Source organism: Phodopus roborovskii, unplaced genomic scaffold (genome assembly GCF_943737965.1).
Source record: "Phodopus roborovskii unplaced genomic scaffold, PHOROB, whole genome shotgun sequence".
Taxonomy (NCBI): Eukaryota; Metazoa; Chordata; class Mammalia; order Rodentia; family Cricetidae; genus Phodopus; species Phodopus roborovskii.
This window is the reverse complement of record NW_026125281.1, coordinates 25,990,841-26,007,663: the sequence shown is the minus strand read 5'-3', so window position 1 is coordinate 26,007,663 and position 16,823 is coordinate 25,990,841. Positions and strand designations below refer to the sequence as shown.

Genomic DNA, 16,823 nt, shown 5'->3' with positions numbered 1-16,823 from the left:
ACCGTGTGTGTGTGTGTGTGTGTGTGTGTGTGTGTGTGTTTCATTTTGTTTATGTGGTGGATTGCACTGACTGATTTCTGTATGTTGAACAATCCTTGCATCTCTAGGATGAAGCCTACTTGGTCATTGTGGATAATCTTTTTGAGGTGTTCTTGGATTTGGTTTGGGAGTATTTCATTAAGTATGTTTTCATCAATGTTCATGGTGAAATACATTTGTAATTCTCTTTCTTTGTTGACTCTGTGTGGTATGGATATCAGGGTGACTCTGACCTCATAGAAAGAATTTGGCAATGTTCTATATTATGAAATAATTTTAAGAGTATTGCTGTTATCACTTCCTTGGAAATCTGATAGAATTCTATGATAAAACCATCTGACAATCTGTCCCTGGGTTTTTTGTTTTTTGTTTTGTTTTGTTTTGTTTTCTGGCTGTGCAACTTTAAATGACTGCTTCTATTTCCTCAGGAGTTATAGGCCTATTTATTCATCTGATCTTCATTTAACTTTGGTAAATGGTCCATATAAAGAAAATTGCTTCTTTGGATATTCCAATTTTGTGGAGTTCAGGTTTTTGAAGTACGACCTAATGATTTCTTGGATTTCCTTGGCATCTGTTGCTATGTTCCTCTTTTCTGATTTTGTTGACTTGGATGTTCTCTCTCTGCCTTTTAGCTAGTTTGGATAGAGGTTTATCTGGTTAATTTTCTCTTTGTTTCATTGATTCTTTGTATTGCTCTCTTTGTGTCTGTTTTATTGATTTCAGCCATCATTTTGATTGTTTTCTGCCATCTACTCCTCTTAGGTGTGTCTGCTTCTTTTTGTTCTAGAGCTTACAGGTATGCTGTTAAGTTGCTAATATGAGATATCTCCAAATTAGTCATGAAGGCACTTGTCATATGAACTTTCCTCATAGCATCACTTTGACTGAACATCATATTTTGGATCTGTTGTGCATTCATTTCCACTGAATTCTGGGAAATCATTAACTTCATTATTTCTTCCTTGACCTGGTGGTAGCTCAGTAGACAACTGTTCAGTTTCCATGAGTTTGTAAGTTTTCTTTTGTTGAAATTCAATTTCAATTCATGGTGGTATGATAACATTCAGTAAGTTATTTCAACATTTTTGTATCTGTTGAGACTTGCTTTGTGTCAAGAGTAATAGGGCCAATTGTGGAGAAGGTTCCATGGGGTGCTGAGAAGAAGGTATACTTTTGTGTTCAGGGTGAAATATTCTGTAGATACCTGTTAGGCCCATTTGAATAGTAAAATCTGTTAGTTCTATTATTTCTCTGTTTAATTTCTGTATAGATGACCTGTCAATTGGTGAGAGTGGGGCATTAAAGTCTCCCAGTGTTATTATATTGAGTTCCATGTATGATTTAATCTTTAATAATGGCTCCTTTACAAATGTAGGTACCTTCACATTTGGGGAATAGATGTTCAGAATTGAGACATCATCTCTATGCATTTTTTCTTTGATGGATATGAAATACCCTTCTCCATCTCTTTGATTAATTTTGGTTGGAAGTCAGTTATTTTAGATATTAGGATAGCTACACCAGCTTGCTTCTTTGGTACATTTGACTGGAAAATCCTTTTCTAATCCCTTACTCTGAGGAAATGTCTGTTTGATATTAAGGTATGTTTCTTGTATGCAGCAGAAGGATAGATGCTGTTTTCAAATTCATTCAATTAGCCTTTGTCTTTTTATTTGCAAATTGAGTCCTTTGAGATTAAGGGATACTAATGACCATGGATTCTTAATTCCTGTTTCTGTTATTTTGTTGTTGGTGGTAGTACTGTGTTTGTGAGTGTGTATGTGTATGTGTGTCTCTGTGTTTCTCTTGTTTGGGTCTGCTGGTGTGAGATTATCTATTGCCTGTGGTTTTGTGGGTGTAATGAGCTTTCTGAGGTTGAAGTTTTCAACCTTCAGTACCTCCTGAAGGGCTGAGTTTGTGGATAGATATTGTTTAAATTTGAATTTGTTATGTAATATCAAGTTTTCTTCATCTATTGCGATTGAAAGTTTTTCTGGGTAAAGTAGTCTGGCCAGGTTTCAGTGGTCTCTTAGAGTCTTCAAGACATCAGTTCAGTCCCTACACCTTAGGGTCTCCCTTGAGAAGTTAGGTGTGGTTCTAAATGTCTCCCTTTTGTATTTTACTTGGTCTTTTCCCATTATGCTTTTAAAATTCTTTCTTTCTGTTTATTTAGTGTTTTGATTTTTGTGTGATGAGGACATTTTCTTTCAGATCCCATCTATTTTGGGTATGGTAAGTTTCTTGTACCTTTATAGGCACGTCCTCCTTTGCATTCTAAAAGTTGTCTGTGATTTTGTTAAATATATTCTGAGTTTTTGAATTGGGCTTCTTCTCCTTCTATTTCTATTATTCTTATGTTTGGTTATTTCATAGTGTTCCAGATTTTGTAGGTGTTTTGAGTTAGGAAGATTTTAGATTTAACAATTTCTTTGACTGATGAATCTGTTTCCTCTTCAATACTTGCACAGTTCTTTCTTCAATCTCTTGCATTCTGTTGGTGATGCTTGCATCTGTAGTTCCTGTTCCTTTGCCTAGATATTCCATTCCTAGCATTCTCAGGATTCTCTCTATTTGTGTTTTCTTTATTGTTTCTATTTTCATTTTCAGGTCTTGAGGTCTTGAACCGTTTCCTTCATTTCTTTTATTTTTCTTTCTTTTCTTTTTTTTTCTTGGTTTTCTTTTAGGGATATATTGATTGCTTCCTAGTTTTTTGTTTGTCTTTACCTTAATTACTTTTTTTTTTGAGTTTACAATGAGATTTTATTGGTTTTCTTGCTTAAAGGATACAATTACAAGTGTAATAGAAATAATCAAAATAAAGGTAACAAACACCTTTTGACTCAGGCAGCAAAAGTAACAAATCAATGTCGAAAGCTATGAAATAACACAGACCAAAATATTGATTTTTTTCATCATGTTAAATTCTTTCAAAAAAGAAAGTACTATTCATGTTAAGCGGAGAGGAAATGCAGAGTGATCTTTTGGGGAAAACAACAAAAACACAAAACAAACAAAAAAAATCAAAACCACTAATGACATATGTCATTGAAATCAAAGAATATACACAATAGCCCACTGATTTCATGACTTCAAAATCCCATTTAGAAGCAAACAAATCAACACCCAGGAAAACGAGACTGCATTTTCCTTATATTCTTTTTAAAGTATAGTCTGTGGACAGTTCATAATTCTAAGAAGTTTCATTTTTACTTTATAAAAATTGACATTTAAATCAACATGAGAGGACAATAATATAAAATATGTAAAAATTATTCTAGACTCATAATTCCTAGATATGCTAAAACCCACATAGCTAGTATAAATTTGATGATTAAATCTATTTTTGTTTCCCTAAAAACATGTAGTTCATTTACCATTTAATATTAGACAGACACTGGCTACCCTAATGTACCAAAACAGTCCCAGGTAAAATGGAAATGTCTAGACTTTGGGTTTCTTGTTAGCTGGATCCTGAAGATTAAACTTTGGAATTTCACTAGGAGTGTATGGAATTTAGATAGGAAATGTCATTTTGAAATATGTTTCTCTTATTGGTTATTGGTTGGCCAATAGGAAAGCAAGATAGACAGGAGTAGGAGACTAGGAAGACAGAGGGAGGAGTAGGAAGGAGATTCAAGATGGAGGACTGAGAGAGAAGAATGCTTGGGCCTCTCAGGTAAGAAGAGACCACGTGGAAATATTTAGATTAATAGAAATGGGTTAATATTTAAGACAGAGCTAGCTGATAAGAAATGCTAGTAACAGGCCAACAAAATTATATCTAATACAGTGTATGTGTATGTTATTTGCGGCTGGCACGGTGTGGGACCAGGCTGGAAGCAAAAAACATTCTCTTAGCATAATGGCACCCAATGTGCAGTGAAAAACTTTCACTTAAAACTTAACAAAAGCTTAAAGAGGGGTTTTAGAAACAAAAGAACAGAGACAAACAAGGCTTCTTCGTAACAGCATTTTTCTCGATTGGACTCTGTTTTGCTAGAGACAAGCAGAGACTTGACCCTCCTTTAAGGGAGGTTTCTTGACTCAGCACAAGCGGCAAAAATACCTCAAGGCTTTTAAAGAACTCTACTAACAACTGAATGGTGTGTATGTGAGATGGCAATGGCAGTGCTCACATCTCTAAGCTGGCAACATGCTGCTGGATGGCAGCATAGACCAAGACAGTAAGCACAGCTCTCAGTTCTGGAGGTAAATGTACCCGCAACCATCTTGGATAGGCCATGGCTAGTACAGCTGTGGCTTTCTTTTTAGCAATGTTGTTTAGCAGATAAAAGACTCATGGCCACAAAAAGATAAAGATTTACAGTAAAGACTGATTCAGATTAAGAAAACCATTTAAAGGTTTACAGTGTGATTTAAAATATACATAGGCTTGGAAGAGGGGGAAAAACATAATAAAGTGGTTAAAACATTTTTTTTTAAAAAAGAGAGAGTATCTGGGTATGGTGGCACATGCCTTTATATCCAGCACTCAGGAGACAGAGGCAAGCATATCTCTGTGATTTCAAAGTATGCCTGGCATACAGAGTTAATTCCAGGACAAATAAAAGTTACACAGAGAAACCCTGTCACAAAAGAAGTATAATAAATAAAATAATAAAAAAGCCATATAAAGATGAAAAGCACAAAAATAGTCTGGATACTATATGCTGTTCTGTTATCTTTAAATTTTTTGACTACTAAGGAAATAGCAACAACTGTTAAAAGAAATGCTGCTGGATTAATTCAATTTATATATTTTAAAAAATGCTTTGACTTCAAAATTTAAGTCTAAGGACAGATTACTAGGGAAAAGAATTTCTGTTTTTGTTTCCACAGAAAATGAAAGCTATGGATTTTTGCCAGACTAACATGGTTAGATCAAGCCAGACCCCTTGAAACAGCATCCCAGGTGATCCAACATTCAAAACAGTTGGGACAAGGCAGCCTTACAGACCACAGCTAGAATTTCTGTGTCTTTTTAAGATCCCCATGACAATGTTCCCTACCAGCAGGAAGCAGTTTAAAAAGAATGACGCCAAATTTCCCAAATATTGTTTATAAATGTTTGTTTTCATTTAAATAGGCTTGGTTATAAATGGTTAATGATCACAGCCAATCTCTTTTTAAAGATAAAAAAGGGGATTATGGTATAGATATGAATACTTTGGAATGGATTTTCATTTATTGATACAAACTTAAGGTCAATTTTGTGATATGTATCTTTCTCCTCTTGTTTAGGTATTGTGTTTATATAGCTCATTTAAAAATATAATGTATAATTTAGTACAGATTATAATTACCTATGATAGTAAAACTTAGAGTTAAGGTAGTTAGGTTTTCAAGATGTATTTGAGATGGATAGGCATTCTTCAAACCTTTCAAATACAGAATATGGCATTTAAAATGGTTTAGGGATTTTCTTAACATGAGACATAACTGCTCCTGGCAATACCACCTCCATCAGAAAGGAAGAAGGACATTGAAGAAACACGTTATGGTGTTTGCTTTCAGTATGGCAAGACTAGCCATTTGGACAAGATACTGCTCTTGTCTGGACTGTTTGACTTTATGTTGTATAAACTGGACATGCAGGACCCACAGGAAAGTGACTGCTGATACAAGGTGGACATTGCTACAGAGTTCCTGTTTCATGGAAGAAGGGTCTGCAAGACATTCTGCAGAACACAGAGAAAAATAACTGACAAACTGCCAGTACAGGTGGACCATTTAGTTTCCTGCTCTGCTGAGGAGTCTGCCAGACACAATATGGCCTATAGGCTGAAGATGGAACATTATAGAAAAACTTCGGGTGACTGACCAGGCAGTGAGTTGTCTATTATCCTTCTGTGGTCTTTGATGGAGTTGAAGACAGATAGTTAAGGTTATAGTTTTCCTAAGTAAGAATTAAAGATAAATATAAGACTTTAGACTCACAAAGATAGGATAGATGATGAAATATTTTCTTTAAATTTTGTTAAATGATATTGGACTAAATATTGCTAACTATGCTTCTTATTCGATAACTGTTTTGTTATATATTGTACTATGTTAAGGTTAAAACCCTCCTTTTTATTTTAGACAGAAAAGAGGAGATGATGGGAGATGTCATTCTATAAATATGTTTCTCTTATTGGTTAACAAATAAAGCACTGTTGGCCAGTAGGAAAGCAAAATAGGCGGGACTAGGAGACTAGGAGGAGAGAGGAAGGAGTAGGGAGGAGATTCAAGATGGAGGAAAGAGAGAGAAGAATGCCGGGGTCTCTCGGGTAAGATACGACCCACGTGGAAATATTTAGATTAATAGAAATGGATTAATATTTAAGACAGAGCTAGCTGATAAGAAATGCTAGTTACAGGCCAACAAATTTATATCTAATACAGTGTTTGTGTGTGTTATTTGCGGCTGATGCAGAGTGGGACCAGGGCAGCAGAAAAAAACACACTCTTAACAGGATTCTCTTGGAAGACAACTTTTTGCCAATTGTTTCAATCTGGAAGGCAATGGTCTACAGTTCACTGCAGAGCCCATTCAGGATGAGTCCATCGAAGACAAAGGCTGGTTTCAGCATTATTTTGTGAATCCATTTATAACCCAATCCCATTCAGTGCAGATAACAAGGGCATGGGCACCATCACATGCTTCATTTGGATCCTTGGAAATGGTCATCTGCTGAAAGCCCCTGGATGAGAAAGATCCATGATTAATCTGTTCCATGGGCACTTGGGGATCATATATATGGAGGTGTGTACCTTTGTGCTATCTTCTTATCAGTCATTGTATTAAACAGACTGGCTATGATCCTCGAAGCAAACCTCGTTCTCTGGTAGTCATTCGTGTCTATGACCTGCTGCCACTAACGAGCTACGTCCTGCAGATTCAGAGCCTCACAGAGATACACAAATTTAGAATATCTTTTTGGAAGCAGCTCTCACCAAAACCAAAGCTGCCTTTTAGGAACTTGTTTCCATTTCTTTGGTCCATCCCAATAGCCATTGCCACTTCTTCTACATCAGCACCTATGGCTTCACACAGAGCACTGATGGAGTTAATGCTGCTGATACTCTGGGCAAGAAAAGCATTTGTTGCCAGTTTGGAAAGTTCTGAGGACCAAGTGTTGGTGGTAAGGATCGTTTCCTTGGGAACCCAGTGCTCATACCCAGCACAGAGCGCCCTCACAGCTTTCTGGCCCTCTGGGGTTTCATCCCCTCCAATCAGGATTCTGTCTGGGTCCTTGATAGCTGTCCCCTCTGCCAAGAACTCAGGGTTGGACAGTACCTGCAAATTCAAGTTGGGCTTTGTGTTGACATCGAATATACGGTGGATACTCTATGCTGCCCGCACAGGGACTGGGCTTTTCTCGGTCACGATTTTGTACCCATTTGAGTTTTGCACAATGCATCTAGCACAAGCTTCAATATGGTTCAGATCTACTGCCCGGCCTTTCCCCATCCCATATGTTTTTGTTGGTGTGTTCACAGCAATAAATACTTGGTCAGCTTCTCTGATGGCATCATCAATATTGGTAGAAAAAAAAAAAAGAAAAAGATTTTTCCCTGGACAGGATTCTACCACCTTTTTTAATCCAGGCTCATAGATAGGAAGAATTGGTGAATTCCATGCATTGATTCTTGATTCATTGACATCAACAAGTGTCACCCTGATTTCAGGGCACATATGAGCAATGACTCTGCATGTGGGCCCACCAACGTAGTCTGCACCAATGCAACAGATCTTCTTAATTTCAACCATGACTGAATTTCGAGGCTGGAGCACGGCTGCTGCTTAGGTCCTGTTCACTCATACAGAGCCTTACTTGCAAGCAGCAGGCTCCACACTGATCCACCAGCGGCTGGCCGAAGCCTGGGCCTGTGGCCATTTTTAAATACTTCTGCCAGGGAAGGCAGAGGCTTCATTCCCCCTCTCTTGCCCCCTGCAGCCAGGCCTTCAGGGACTCTGGACCCAGTCACCGCCCCGCACTGCCCCGTCTCCCACCTTGCCAGCTTTCCTTAATTTCTTTAAGGGATTATTATTTTTCATATCCTTTGAAGGACCTCTGTCATCTCCATAAGTTTATTTTTAAAGTCTTTTGTGCTTTAGCTGGGTTCAGACCTTGCCTTTGCAGGATAGCTGAGCTTTGGTGATGCCATATCGACTTTTCTGTTTTAAGCATCTGGATTTGGATTGATTACAGGTCTAGATATTGACTTCTGCATTTGTCTTTATCGTGTGGGTATTTTTGTCCCTTGATTTCTCTTTCCTTTCTAGTCTCCTGGCCTCTGGTAAAACTGACATTTTCTTCCAAAGTTGTAACCAGAATATGGAATCCAGGGGAGGGGATGTGATCTGTGGGTTCTAGATCTGTTCTGGCTTATGGGATGCTTAAGACCAGCCTGGATTCCAGTATCACCACCAAGACTGAGAGGATCCTAAATCCATACTATGCTCCAGTAAAGCTGAAATCGACTTCTGAAGTTGTAGGTCTGGATATAGAGTCCAAGGAAGGGGGTGCAGTCTGGGGTTTCTAGATCCTATTTGGCTTAAGATAAACCTGCAATCTTTTTCCAAAGTAGTAGGGCAGGATATGTTGCCTAGGGGTTGGGGTACAGTCTGGAGTAAGTGGGTGGGTTTAAGGGGTATTACATGGCAGTAGGTGGTACCTTACCTAGTGCTCTTAGATCCTGCCTGGCCTCTGGTAAAGCCAAAGTTTTTCCCCAAAGTCGGAGGCTAGGATATAGGGCCCAGAGGTGGAAGTGAAGTTTGGAGTTGTTGCAGACTTAGCAGACTTAATGGGGTTTAAGCAAGTAGTTTGTGTCTTCCCTGGGATCCCTAGGACCACACTGGCCCCTAATAAATCTGGGCAATGCCTCTTCTTGTAACCTGTTTCCTGGATAGATTTTTGTCAACTTGTCACAAGCTAGTACTATCTCAGAAGTAGGAACTTCAAGTGTAAGAAAATACTACCATAACATTGTCCTGTAGGGAAGTTTATGGACATTTTATTAATTAATGATTGATGTAAGGGGACATTTTCCCATCAGAAAGATCTTCATTACTCCCACAACATTTAATGTCACTACTGTACCCATAGGCATATCTTACCACTGTGAAGATCAAACCAGCTCAGCATAGTCTCTCATCTCCAAACAAAGGAAAGAGCTCCTCTGCTCTAAGTGTCCACTCTTGAACCAGTGGATTTCCACAGTCCACTTTTCTATGGGTTCACACTGCTCTCCTGTTAGCAGAGGGATTCTTTGAAGTTAGTCACAGGATGTGTCCTTGCAAAAATCCATGTTAATAATCTGGATGCCTCATCAGAAAGTGATGCACTCAAGAGGTCTAGACAGAAAGCATTTCAAGCCACTGGAGGTCTGCATTTTGGCAGCAATACTGAGGCACAAAGAATCCCTGTCAAGACTCTGTGTTACACAGCTGGCTGTGTCACGCATCCCATCTTCACTCTCATAGCTTGCAGGTTCTGGAACTGCACTGGTGGAAATTGGGGCCCCAGGGCTTCAGGACCACGAGTCACAGACTTCTCTCCAACACTTCCTTCTTTCAAGATGAAGGAACGCTTCTGACAGTGTGGGAAGGGGGTCAAGGTTCCACTGCTTGCTCTAAGACATGCTCATGAGCTACCATGCTGTTTGCTCTCAGCCTTCCACTCACTAGTGTGCAACTTCTCTGATTCTTTCCTAAGGTTTTGACAGTACTTTAAAGCAAACTTCACCAAACATCCTGAGACTATTTCTTGATTTCTCAAAACAGAGGAAACTAATTTTTAATTCCTTCTAATACAGGAAAGGAAAGAATGTTTTCCATGAAAATAATTATGAACACTTATTCCCATCCACATAAGTATATTCCTTCTATTTTGCTGCAGAACTATAATCCATATCTTCTTGTCCTTGGCAGAGACTATTGCTTCCTTAGAAGATACTGTGTCATGATCCTAACAGTCCAGTATTACCTTGCTCCATTCTCACAATTTTCTAACTATACCTACATTTGAGGTGCTTTTCTTTTTGATGTCAAAATAGAAACACACAGTTTAGGAGATATTTAAATGTCAATGCTCTGCTTTTGTTTCCTAATTTAAAAATGAAAGAATTATATTCATAGGTCTAAAAATGATCACTTCCTGCTCATCTGCCTTGCAGGAAAGGATCTCATGCCACTTCCTAGAGAGACTTCAAGAAGACTCATTCCCACTCAGAGGACAGACACTTTACTGTACACACTCACACACACACTCACACACACACTCACACACATGCACACTCCTGCACACACACACACTCACACATGCACACACACTCACACACACTCACACACACACTCACACTCACACACTCACACACAAACACACACGCACACTCCTGCACACACGCACATACAGATGTTGAGAAAAAGAAGTATATGAGCTACTTGAGCTTCATAATTGCTATATATTTTTTTCTAATAGTTTGGTCTTGAAAATTATGAACATTTTAAACATCAATGAATGATTTCATAACCACATAGGATATTGCAGAAAGTTATTGGAAAGAAACTTTCCAATAGCTAGACAAAATCACTCCCTGTGGATGAAGTTTTGATAAAAGCATGAATGTGGGTTAATCTCTAGACAATAATTGAAATCATGCATGCCTTTTAGTTTGACTGATTTCATGTACTTATCATTGTTGGAACATTTTATAGTTCAACTCAAACATCTCCCATGACCCTGCTACCCCAAGCAAATAATTCCTGAAATGATTGTACCTTTATAACATTTCAAATGCTTCAGTAATGGCCTTTTATAACCAAGAGAGAAAATGTTCGTCTTTGTAGAATGTCATATTGAGTCATCTCTACTTAGTACACACTGTTAACTTGGTTGCTGATTTTCTTGAAACACAATATGACTTAATTATATAAATTACTGCCTAAACATCAATCTTAGAAATAAGCACTGCTGGTCATTATTTATGAATGTTGAGGTCTTAAATGATTCAGATTCAGCTTTTGCTCACATCCGCAATAATTATCTCCACCAAAAAGAGTACATTTTAGAGAACAAAATGTTAAATTAATGTTCTGAAGAATTTATACAACGTAATATGTGTTGCTCTCTCCCACAGTTTTTCAAGGAGCCATTACAGACTTCTAATAACCTCATTAGAAAATTTCTGTTTGAGGTAGGGGGTGAATTTGGGGACATATTATAGTGATATGTGTCATAATATTTGGAAATAACAGAAAACACTACTCTACTGTTTCATATTAAAGGCTTGATGAATGCCAGGAAAAGCTTAAAATTTTAATATATGTGTTTGCCTGAAAGTCAAAGGAGATGAATGCTCCCATTCTGATTACATATGTACATGAACCCCATTTTTAAATCTTGATAGACACTATATTGAATATATTGATTCATATGCTTATGTGTGTTAGCTTTAATTGGATAGCCTTGATGGTGGAACCTTAGCCAACACATGGAAAATTGGCCATATAAATGAGGTAGTAATAACTCTATAGTACCATATGCAAAAACTGAAGTAAATGGGAGACCAAGAAATTCCTAAAATGTAACTAGGGAAGACAGGGAATTTCCCTCATCTCCTGGAAGAAAAAACAATTCCCCCAGTATAGAAGAAAAGTGTTGAGTGTTCAAAAAAGTGTCCTTAGCATTAGATTAACTGAGAAGTCAGTGTCTACTCCATATCTCTTACACTTTGTCAGTGTTCTCCATGCCCCAGGTACATACACAAGGGATAGATTTTAACATGTACTGAACCATTGTAGTGAGATATTTGTCTCCTTCTGTGGCACTGACCATGCCCATTGGGGGGTGGAGCCATGGGCAGAAGTGACCTGTGGAAGGAGATCTGAGAAAGAGCCTGGGATCACTCTCTTGCTGGTGGTACTCGGACAGGAGAGCATCCGGTGGAACTTGCTGGTGTTCATCTGTCTAGGTTGTAAGTTATTTCTCCCTGAATAAACATCTATTCAGCCTATTTGTTTATCCTGATCCTTATTTAACAGCAATAAACCAGAGTCATCGTTTCAAGGGCCAAGGAGTAGGAAGACAGACTTACCACCTTGAAATACACTTAAATTTACTTCATCTACCAGACTAAAAAGTGAAAAATTGGCCTAATAAATATTAGCAAATCTATACAAAAAGTCATGTAGCTATTAAAGGCCATGTTTACAAATATTTGAATAAAATTATCATCATTGATTTTGCAATAGTCTTTCTTTTATTTTTGAGATTATAATATAATCATATCATTTCCCATTTCCTCCCCGCAAATCTTCCCACATAACCATCCTTGCTCTCTTACGAATTCATGGCCTCTTTTTAAATTAATTGTTGTTAAATCCATATATGTATACTTATATACAATCTTAAATATAAGCTGCTGAGTTGTGTCTTCAGTACATGTTATGAAGAGATACCACAACCAAGGAAACTCTTCTGGAATAAAGCATTTAAATGGGAAGTTGCTTACAAGTTAGTCCATTAACATCATGGCAAAGAGCAGACAGGCATGGCACTGGAGGAGTAGCTGAGAGCTTTATATCCTGATCCTCAAGCAGCTGGCAGGAAGGGGGGAGAGGAGAAGAGAAAGGGGAGGGACAAAAGGAGGAAAGGAGAGTTAACGAGGTTGTTTCAGAGGCCAAGTCTGGGTGTTTATTAGCTGATAAGAGGACTCAGAAGAGACATTCATATGCTCTCTCTCTCTTTCTCAGAGGAGACATTCTTATTCTCTCTCTCTCTCTCTCTCTCTCTCTCTCTCTGTGTGTGTGTGTGTGTGTGTGTGTCTGTCTGTCTGTCTGTCTGTCTGTCTGCAGACTAGGATGTAGCTCTCAGCTATTGCTCCAGCACCATGAACACCATCCTGATCCCTGCCGTGGTGGACAAAGCCTCTGAAAGGCAAGTCCCACATTAAATGTTCCCCTTCGTTCCAGTTGTCTTAGTCATGTTGTCATTTCACAGCAATGGAACAGTGACCAGGACACTCTCCTTTATTTTTTACTTCTTTTTGGAGGTTCATTTCTACAAGGGAGTCATTGCTACTGAGAATGGAAACAAAAGAAAGATCAAGTCACTGCTCAGTGACAAGAATTAGAAATACCAATAGTGATCTGGGACGCACTCATACAAACATGTTGGCCCCAAAACACAAGAACACTCAGTAAGTACTGCAGGTATATACTCCTGTGTGTTCTCCAAGTGGGTCATCTATGGCACAGGCACCAGAGGAAGCTGTGCTTGCTGAACAGTTATCTTTAGCACTTACCCCCAAGAACACTGGTAAGTCCCACTGACAGGACCAAGAAGGACACAAATTATGCTCATGGGGTCCCACAGAGGTCCAAGAAATTTGAGTTCCAGATGGAAGTATAAGAGGGCTGTAACAGAGCAGTCTGAGGCTTGTGCCACCTATTTCTCCCTAGTGGGAAGCCTGCATGAAGCTAACACTCGGGTGCTATCTGCTGCAGCTGCCATCAAGACTAGCAGTATGATCTAAGAAAACATATGGAGGCTCACTAAAGTCCAAAGTCCATTAAAGGTACAGATCTGAAGAAGGGAGAAGCTACTAGAGGACAATGAGTTGAGGAATTGGTGTAGTCTGTGTTGGAGAAGTGGTCAATGACAAAGCATTCTACCACTGAGCTAGAGGAGTTAGAGATTGAAGCTCAGGGTGAAATCTAGCTAGATAAAAAAAAATAGTCTATTAACATATCAATCTAGCAAATTTATTTATTGGAGGATGTATCTGAACATGAAAATAGTCTGTTTGCAAGAGCTTCATGGGAATGAAATGCCTGGCATTTTCTATATTTATTCTTTTTGTCGTTCTTCATTTTTTAATTTGTTCTACATACCAACCACAGTTTCTCCTCCCTCCTCTTCTCCCAACCAGTCCCCTGAACTCCCTTCTACCATCCCCCATCCACTCCTCCTCAGTCTCCATTGAGAAAGAGTAAGTTCTCCCATGGGAATAAACAAAGCATGGCATATCAAGTTGATACAGGACCAGTCTGCCCACCCCCCACCCCCAGCATCAAGGCTGAACAAGGCATCTCACCATAAAAATAGGTTTCAAAGAACCAACTTATACATCAGGGACAGATAATGGCCCCACTGCTAGAGGCCCCACAAAGATCAAGCTATACAACTGTCACCCAGATTCAGAGGTAATAGGACTGTCACATGCCAGATCCCTGGCTGTCTGTCCAGAGTATTGGAGCTCCCACAAGCTCAGTCAGATGTCTCTGGATTTTCCTGTCATGATCTTGATGCCCCACCCCCTTTACTCATATAATTCCTCCCCCATCTCTTCAACTGACCTTCCAGAACTTGGCCCAGTGCTTGGCTGTAGGTCTGCATCCACTTCCATCAGGCACTGGATGAAGGCTCTATAATGACAGTTAAGGTGGTCACCAATCTGATTACAGGGGAAGGCCAGTTCAGGTACCCTCTCCACTATTGCTAGGAGTCTTAGCTGGAGTCATCATTGTGGGTTCCTGGGAGTTTCCCTGGCACCAGATTTTTCTCTAACCCAATAATTGCCCCTCCATCAAGATATCTCTTTCACTGCTCTCCCTCTCTATCCTGTCCCCAAGTAGACCATCATGATCCCTTATATTCCCATCCCCTCATCTCCTCCCAGTCTTTTAAAATATGGGATATTCTTGGCTTTTTCCTGAATGGTATAGACACATCAACACAAGGAGCATTACAGAAAAGTGTCAGCATAACTGGGTCCAACTAAAACTATCCTTTACATCAGAAACAATTCTAATGAGACATATTTGTCATATAGGGGACAGAATCCCCTAGTTTTTGCTATGCTGAGTTTCATTCTATCCATCTCCAGAACCTAACAAGTGTGTTCTGTCCAGTAAGCTGGGAAGAATAGATAAAATCTTTTGGTCACCTTTCAAAGGTGTTCTACAGAGAACATGTTCATTTCTCTTCAAGTGGTTTGGAACGAATTTTCCATGTCCTGAAAAAACGCAATGTGAAATCCATGTTGTCAGTCTTTCTATTTTCTGAAAGTGCTCTATTGCAAAGGACATTCCCATGATTTATTAGCTGGTCCTTCACCTAAGAGTGATAAGTTGTTTTCCTCCATATTTATAAATGATTAAAAAAGCCAGAACTACAGATCCCTTAAGTATTTTCTGTAAGGTCATGCCACAAGTTTGAAGGACAGAGTTTTGGTTACAGTGTGTGATCCCTTACTGGCCCTGCCTGAGCCCCTGCACTGGGCTGTATTGCCTCTCTGCAGGACAACATAACATGCCATCAGGGGCAGATGTTGCCTGTCACCCTGACTATCCATCATGTACATAAGAAAGTGCAATTATGAAGAACAATTGAAAACTAACTCTCATCCAGGTGGCTAAATCACTTTCACAAATAAAGGCTTGGAAATGAGTGTCTCAGTAGTGACCAGCTTGTGATCATCACCTTGCTTCTTCCTGCTAGACATTCAGCATGACTCTGAGCCTTGCTTTCTGGCAGTAATAATAGCTATGTAAAGGATAAATAGTAAGACTTTGTTACCATTTGTCCAAAAAATTAGGATAGGGAAAGATGAGGAGGAGGAGGAAAGCCATCTGGCAAATGATGAAAGCAAGGCACATGGTTAGGGTTGATGCACATCCTAATATCTGTCACAACAACCCTTTACCTTGGAACTACACTTTGCCCTATTTCTTGGATAAATAACTGTTTATCATTGGTGATGAGGAGGAGATCTTTAGATAAAAAACATAAAAGTGATCTAGAAAACTTCAGAAACATACACCTTTATCATGCCACTGAGGAAACAAAGAAGTAAATTACTGAATATTACAAAACAAACAACCAGGTCTAGATCGAGTTTGCTTGTCAGCCTAAAATCATATCTGGGGCACACCATGAATACAACTATATTAGTATTATTCAGCCATTTATTCAATAAACTCTCATTATGCACTTATATAGGCATATCATAGCTTTTACCTTGAAAACACACATAGGGTTTGATAGTAATTTTATTCTCTGATTAAGTAGTATAATGCAGTTTTGAAATGCTGCTATAGCCAACAGCCTTGTAAAATAAAATCAGCTCTACCTTGCATAAAGATATCTTTTATTCATAATGGCTTCAGAATTATGAGGGAGTATATCTTGTGAGATCCCAAATAAAAAGGACCTTAGCATAGTATATAGGAAGTCTACACCTAATAAGTTGTCATTGCTACACAGATGCAAGACAAACAACAACTGAAACAGGAAGTAAAATTTATATTCACAGCCATGCTAGCACAACAAAGCAATACCATAAGCAAACACATTGATTATCCATAGAAAAATATAAAGGTATTCTTCAGTAATTGAAGGAAGAAATGCACTTAGGTTAGTTTTATCTACATTTTAGTTATGAACATTAAAAATATGCAGGAAAGATGTGAAGGATGGAGTGTAGAATGTAAAATCTATATCATTATATAGGTAGAACAAGGGCATGTACGTGTGTGTGTGTGTGTGCGTGTGAGGCTTACAGGGACAGAGGAAAATTTTATATCTTAAGTCCTTAACAGTAAAGTCAAGGGGAACATAAGTGGGTGTTTGAGCATCAAATAACAAACAGTGCATGAGATTTGCCCAAAGTTTAAACATTGTGGAATATAAGATAAAGATTAAGACATCCATCTCTTTATTGCATCCTCCTGAGATGGCTGTTTTAGAAAACATAACCTGTTCAACAAAAAAGTGAATAGAAGAAAACAGAGT

At 38.7% G+C, this 16,823-nt stretch overlaps 1 pseudogene; it reads right to left on the bottom strand.

The window, feature by feature from the left end:
• Nucleotides 1–3,471: 3,471 nt before the first annotated feature.
• Nucleotides 3,472–7,805, bottom strand: LOC127233413 (UDP-glucose 6-dehydrogenase-like; annotated as a pseudogene).
• Between the last annotated feature and the right edge of the window lie 9,018 nt (nucleotides 7,806–16,823).